This window comes from Euphorbia lathyris, chromosome 1, assembly GCF_963576675.1.
Source record: "Euphorbia lathyris chromosome 1, ddEupLath1.1, whole genome shotgun sequence".
In the NCBI taxonomy this organism is placed as follows: domain Eukaryota; kingdom Viridiplantae; phylum Streptophyta; class Magnoliopsida; order Malpighiales; family Euphorbiaceae; genus Euphorbia; species Euphorbia lathyris.
Genome location: NC_088910.1, coordinates 53,832,921 through 53,840,323, shown reverse-complemented (window position 1 = coordinate 53,840,323; position 7,403 = coordinate 53,832,921).

Below are 7,403 nucleotides of genomic sequence, written 5' to 3'. Positions count from 1 at the left end.
ACACCATATTTCACGAACACAACAAGATCCACACCATCGGGGACATGAGATTACCAGGGTTGTTCGCCCTCCGTCGCCCACTCAGTATAGAAGGGAGGGAAGGGAATTATCCACTTTCACTCAACCCTTATTAGAAGTGTTGGAGGGTCTACAAATGCATGATATACTTCATCCCCTACCAGCCACGGGAGGTCCAACCACTGAATTAGTCAAACGCAGGGGCTACTGCCACTTCCACCAGAAATATGGTCACGAAACAAGCAATTGCATGAAGTTGAAGCATGAAATCCAAGATCTCATCGAAGCTGGGAAGATAAGTGACCCAGATCCTTCTCAGCGGATGAAGTCTTCGACTTGTTCCTTGAACGGTGAGGTCTACCACGGATCAGGATAAACGAAAGAAGAGGTTCTCTAGATTGAGGACGCTTATGAAGCAGGAGAACTTGAAGCTTCCTGAAGTAGCATGAGAGAGAGGAGTGCACTTGTAGTCTTTATCCTTGTCTTTTATTTTATCTTCTATTCCACAAGATGTTATTAACCTCCTTTTGAATTCAATGAAATTTCGTTTCCGCAAATTTATCCTAAACATACATACTTACATTTGATATCTACTTAATTGAGATATTCCCACTTCTATCATGGCACGAACATAAGCTCTAGAATATACTTATTGCTCAGTACTTAACCACTGAAGAGAGAAAATTAAGAGAATAAAAAAAAGCAAAATAAATCATGAGAAGCGATTCCCTGACTCTACAATGATAAGTCGGACGTAGATCCATAAAACGAAGGGTTCTCACCGGCTTTTGCCAAGAAGAAGATTGAGCGACAATCAACAAAGTCCAAAAGAGAGAAAAAGAAAAGAAAATATGGAGCAAGCAACAAGCCCTCAGAGCCATACTTACACTGAGGCACCGATAAAGATTTCTCCCCCCAAAGGGGGACACAAGTACAGGAGTGCGCCATTTAGAACGAGGCGGGGGCAACTAACCTATCAGCGATAAAGTATTTTGTTCCAGGATCAACGAAAGGGTTAGACCTATGATGACTCAAAGTTAAACAAAGGAAGAAGAAAAAAAAATGATGCTAAAAAGGCCCTGGGGCAAAGTCAAGTCAATCGAAAGTAAAAGAAAATAAATCAAAAGCTGACGTGATCAGCCTAGAGGCGTCAAGGTGGCAAGAGCGATTGACATTGTCCAACAAATGTGTAATCAAATGTACGAGAAAAGCTCACTGTAACGAAGAAAGATCAAATGCGCAGTCAAGGGAAGCCGAAGGCGGCAACAAAGTTCAGAACTTTAATCAATCTCGAGGGAACCGAGGAATCCTTCTCATAAAAATAAAAAAAAAAGAAAGAAAGAAAATCCCGATGGGTTGAAAATCCGCAAAGGACGGCCTATGCAACAATAGGCACCCCAATAAGTGAAAACCCCGTGGGGCGCTTATTTGAAAATTTTGGGGATAGAAGGAGAGAGTTAAAATAACTGAAGTGTGAAAACCCGAAAGGGCATACTTCGGTGACAGTGGTTAATAAACTGAGCAGTAATCAACTCAATGTATGTTTGCCAAGTGCTTTACTTAAGCTAGACGGTTGCATTTGCCATAAAAACACCTGCATCAATAGGCACCCCATCTCAACTGAAATCACCCCAACACCCATAAACCGATCCAAAATCTATAAAAAAGAAAAACTAAAAAAAAAAAAGACTATTCCTCTCTCTCATGCTCCATGAAGTCTGGTTCCTCTGCTCCTATGTGGTCCTCTCAAGGGTCAAACTTCGACCGAAGCGTCTCTCCTCCATAGCTACTCCCAACGGCAATATCCCTAGTTTGGTGCACACGAAATCTCACCTCGAGTTGGCAGGGGCATACGCCCGCATCAACTTCTAACCTACACCAAGACGGTAACTTTAATCGGGGGCACGGCCCTACAATCAGATCAACATCCATCTCACTCCGGAAGCTTCTCCATTAACGAAGGCATCGGGCATGAACTCATCATCAAATGATTAGCATAGAAATGGCCCGTGAATATAAACCCCATGTGCTATCCGGTATCATTCACAATCAAGAAAGAAAGAAAAAGAGAAGAAAAATTGAACAAAAAGGTTGGATTGAAAACCTCCAAAGAGGCGATCCAAGCAAAAGGAGAGATAGAGAAAATCAGTGAGATATAGAAAAGATGAATTGAAAACCCCTAGGGGCAGTTCATGCAAAAGGAGAGATAGAGAACATCGGAGAGATCCCGTTGAGTTGAAAACCCGAAAAGGGCAGCTCAGGCAAAAATTAGGGAAAAATGAATACGTCAAACTCTGGTTAAAAGCGAGAGCCCCTTTGACACGAGCTCATCAAGACCAAATCCTTATCCTTACAACCCTTGGTTTCAAACTTAACCTCGCCCTCATCCTCGCACTCCTTGGGGACCGCCCGAAACATCATTTCTTGATCTGAAGCTACAAAAATCCTCCAAGCCTATGAAAAGGGAATCCATCCGAGCATTTCATCCACATGTACATAGTTCGCATACACACATGTCCATACATCCGCATAAAGCAAAACACATAAGCCACGCTTATGCACATTCAAACACACGCACAGTCACCTACACACACACATAGGTGTTTACATGCATCCATAGACTAGGCTACATTCATCCATCTATATGCATCACTACACACCTGCGGTCGATTTAGAGACCAGGGTTGCTTTTGAGCCATTTTGACTCACGGTCGCAGATCGGAGTTGCTTTTGAGCCACCTGACTCGCGGTCGCAGATCGAAGTTGCTTTTGAGCCATCTGACTCGCGGTCGTAGACCAGAGTTGCTTTTGAGCCATTTGACTCACGGTCGCAGACCGGAGTTGCTTTTGAGCCATCTGACTCGCGGTCGCAGACCGGAGTTGCTTTTGAGCCATTTGACTCACGGTCGCAGACCGGAGTTGCTTTTGAGCCATCTGACTCACGGTCGCAGACCGGAGTTGCTTTTGAGCCATCTGACTCACGGTCGCAGACCGGAGTTGCTTTTGAGCCATTTGACTCACGGTCGCAGACCGGAGTTGCTTTTGAGCCATCTGACTCACGGTCGCAGACCGGAGTTGCTTTTGAGCCATTTGACTCACGGTCGCAGACCGGAGTTGCTTTTGAGCCATCTGACTCACGGTCGCAGACCGGAGTTGCTTTTGAGCCATCTGACTCACGGTCGCAGACCGGAGTTGCTTTTGAGCCATTTGACTCACGGTCGCAGACCGGAGTTGCTTTTGAGCCATCTGACTCACGGTCGCAGACCGGAGTTGCTTTTGAGCCATCTGACTCACGGTCGCAGACCGGAGTTGCTTTTGAGCCATTTGACTCACGGTCGTAGATCGGAGTTGCTTTTGAGCCATCTGACTCACGGTCACAGACCAGAGTTGCTTTTGAGCCATCTGACTCACGGTCGCAGACCGGAGTTGCTTTTGAGCCATTTGACTCACGGTCGCAGATCGGAGTTGCTTTTGAGCCATCTGACTCGTGGTGGCAGACCGGAGTTGCTTTTGAGCCATATTTACCTAAGATCGTAGACTAGGGTAGCTGTTTAGCCATTATCCCCGCGATCTTGAAATGGGGTAGCTGTTTAGCCATTATCCCCGTGATCTTGAAATAGGGTAGCTGTTTAGCCATTATCCCCGCAATCTTGAAATGGGGTAGCTGTTTAGCCATTATCCCCGTGATCTTGAAATAGGGTAGCTGTTTAGCCATTATCCCCGCAATCTTGAAATAGGGTAGCTGTTTAGCCATTATCCCCCACAGTCGTAAAATAGGGTAGCTGTTTAGCCATTATCCCCGCAATCTTGAAATAGGGTAGCTGTTTAGCCATTATCCCCACAGTCGTAAATCAGGGTAGCTATTTAGCCATTATCCCCGCGATCTTGAAATAGGGTAGCTGTTTAGCCATTATCCCCACAGTCGTAAATCAGGGTAGCTGTTTAGCCATTATCCCCGTGATCTTGAAATAGGGTAGCTGTTTAGCCATTATCCCCGCAATCTTGAAATGGGGTAGCTGTTTAGCCATTATCCCCGTGATCTTGAAATAGGGTAGTTGTTTAGCCATTATCCCCGCAATCTTGAAATAGGGTAGCTGTTTAGCCATTATCCCCACAGTCGTAAAATAGGGTAGCTGTTTAGCCATTATCCCCGTAATCTTGAAATAGGGTAGCTGTTTAGCCATTATCCCCACAGTCGTAAATCAGGGTAGCTGTTTAGCCATTATCCCCGCGATCTTGAAATAGGGTAGCTGTTTAGCCATTATCCCCACAGTCGTAAATCAGGGTAGCTGTTTAGCCATTATCCCCGTGATCTTGAAATAGGGTAGCTGTTTAGCCATTATCCCTGCAATCTTGAAATAGGGTAGCTGTTTAGCCATTATCCCCACAGTCGTAAATCAGGGTAGCTGTTTAGCCATTATCCCCGTGATCTTGAAATAGGGTAGCTGTTTAGCCATCATCCTCGCAATCTTAAAATAGGGTAGCTATTTAGCCATTATCCTCGCAGTCGTAAATCAGGGTAGCTATTTAGCCATTATCCCCGCAATCTTGAAATAGGGTAGCTGTTTAGCCATTATCCCCGCGATCATAAACTAGGGTAGCTATTTAGCCATTATCCCCGCGGTCGTGAACTAGGGTGCAGCCCGAAACAGAATCTGATGCAGTCAGAGAGCAACGCCGGAGCGCGCAGCGCAAAGGTCAGGTATGTTTCCTCCTACTCGTTACGTGTCTTTTACTTTTATATGTTTTACATTGCATATGTTACGTTAGCAAAAACGTTTTCGAACCACACACATCACTGTCAAAATAGAAAAGTGGGGGCAACTGTAGACACCGAGTCGGAGGACCTGTGACGAAAACCTGAAACAAGACGGTCGAAGCGATTGATTTCGGAAGTTTTGAAAAATATATAAAGAATAATAAGCTGAGGAAAATTAACGGCACGGCGCGGGCATGCAACGGCATCCCGCACACGGATGACGATGGTCGAACGCCCGCTTGACGGCTCGAGACGTGCACGCGGCGTCCGTCGGACGCACCGCGAGTGGCACGCTCTCGACGCCCGAGCAATGCCTGGGACCGCTGGCGGTGCGCGCCCTCATGGGCCGTTGAGCACACGTGCCTGGCAGCGCGAGGCGCGCGTTCGGCGGCCGCGACGTGCGAGCGTCTAGCTGAGCGGAATGCACGCTCGGCGGCCACGGAGTGCACGCGTCCGATGGCGCGGGACACGCCCCGAGGGTCGTCGGGCGGGCACCCAACCACGTCAGGCGAACGCCCAATGCGTCGGGCGGACGCCTGACGAGGGTTGGGCGCGGGCGCCCAACGAAAGTTGGGCGATCGCCCAACATTGTTGGGCGGCCGCCCAACTATTGTTGGGCGGTAGCCCAACACTAGGTTGGGCGGCAGCCCAACCACAATGGGCGATGCCCAATTTTTTTTAGGCGTCGCCCATTGTTCCGGGATCTGTTTCCCTATATAAGGGCACGGATCCCAAGGTGAAGGGGGGAGGCTTTTTGGAGGAAAAACTTTCTCACTCTAAACATTTTTAGAGAGAGAGAGTGTGGATTTTTTTGAGAAAAATATTTTTTTTCTCAAAAATTCCAAATTTCCTAAGTTCAATTTTTATTAAAATCGAGAGCTCGCGGTTCGTGGAATCAATCGGCTTCGACTGTCAGATACCGAATCAAAGGTATTATCCGAGGACTAGACTCTTTATTTTATTTAATTTATTTCTCTCCTTCTATTTATTTTTATGCTATAGTTTTTATTCCTTTAGTCATTTATTTATTTTGTCACGTTTTATTTAGTTAGCGTATTTATTTAATTTTCGTTTCGTGTTAAATAAAATTCGGTTTTGTTTTAAAATAAAAACCTCGTTTTGGATATCCCAATACGAACCGTGATCCGATAAAAAGGTAGTTCGGGTATCGAAAATGTTGTAATTATAAGTTTTTTAATTTAAAAGAGGTTTCCAAATAACGTTTTAAAATAAAAACATCGTTTTAGGAATTTCCGTTTTCGACTATGATCCATCTTTGGTAGTTCGGAAGTCCAAAACGATTGAATTAGATTTAATTTAAAGCTTTTGAACAAATCTGAAAAATATGGGAGTGGTGTTGTAATTCACTAATTCTGTAACTAAAGGCTGTTTACAGACGGATTTTCCGTCGGTAAATATGCCAGAATGTAAAAAATGCCATTTCAGTCCCTTTTTCTTAACTTTTAGACTTTTAATCCTTAGTATATATATATACAATTATGTAATATATTCTTTTCAAATTGTTTTAAAACTTTAACATATATAATTATTTTAGGAGATTGGTATTCCATTTTTATTCTAATTTTTTGTATATGTACATATTACTTTCTTTTTTATTATTATTCATTTAAATTACATTAAATTCTATTTTAAATGTTATTTACTTGGGCATTTTGGGAGATAATTAGTAGATATTGGGGGATGAACATATAGTCTTTTTGACATTAGGATTATATTAGTTATGTATATATATAGTTTTGGGGTATATTTGGGTTATCTTAATTATTGTTAAATAAAATTATTTTGAGTGATAAATGCTATTTTCTTATTTATGAATTTCATTCACTATTTTCTTATGTTTAAAGTATAAATATATTATTTTCATTATTCTTTCTTATATATGTATTAGATAGTATATTTTCTTTTACTCTTATTTTATGTCTTTTGGGCTAAAATGTGTAAATATATATCTATATTATTTTCTTTATTTCTTTTGGTCATTTATAAGTCCATGTTTCAAATGGGCTTCACTTGGAAAAATTAATTTTTGGGCCTAAATGTGTTTATTGATGTAATTATAATAGTTAGAGAATCCATTAAATAAGTGGGGAAAATAAGTCACAAAAAGAGAATTTTCAATTAAATTATTTAAGCTAATGAGCTTTCTTAGATCTCTAATGTAGATAAATAGAGTCATTTTGGTTGATATTTCAAATCGTCTTCAAAACACCACGTTTTAAAACCTTAGTCCGTTCCAACGACGGATTAAGCGGACATTGTAATCAAAATCGTTTTCTTTGTTAATAATGGAGATTTTGAATCGCTTTCTTAATGAATTTGTACAAAATAAAATTGACTTGTATGTTTAACCACGTTTTCTTATTAAAAGGCTTTCACTTTAACGTTTTCAATTACTCGAGTCGTTCCAACGGCGATTCGGGTAAGCTTCATCAAACGGGGTTTTAAAACTCACCCAAATCGTTCCAACGGCGATTAAGGTACGAACCATGTAATAAACATCGTTTTGGAGAAATAAGTTAATGTAGAATAGACACACAACATAACGTTTAAATGCGGTTGTAAATAAATCACTTCTTTCTTCCCCCTCTCTGTGTATGTATAAACA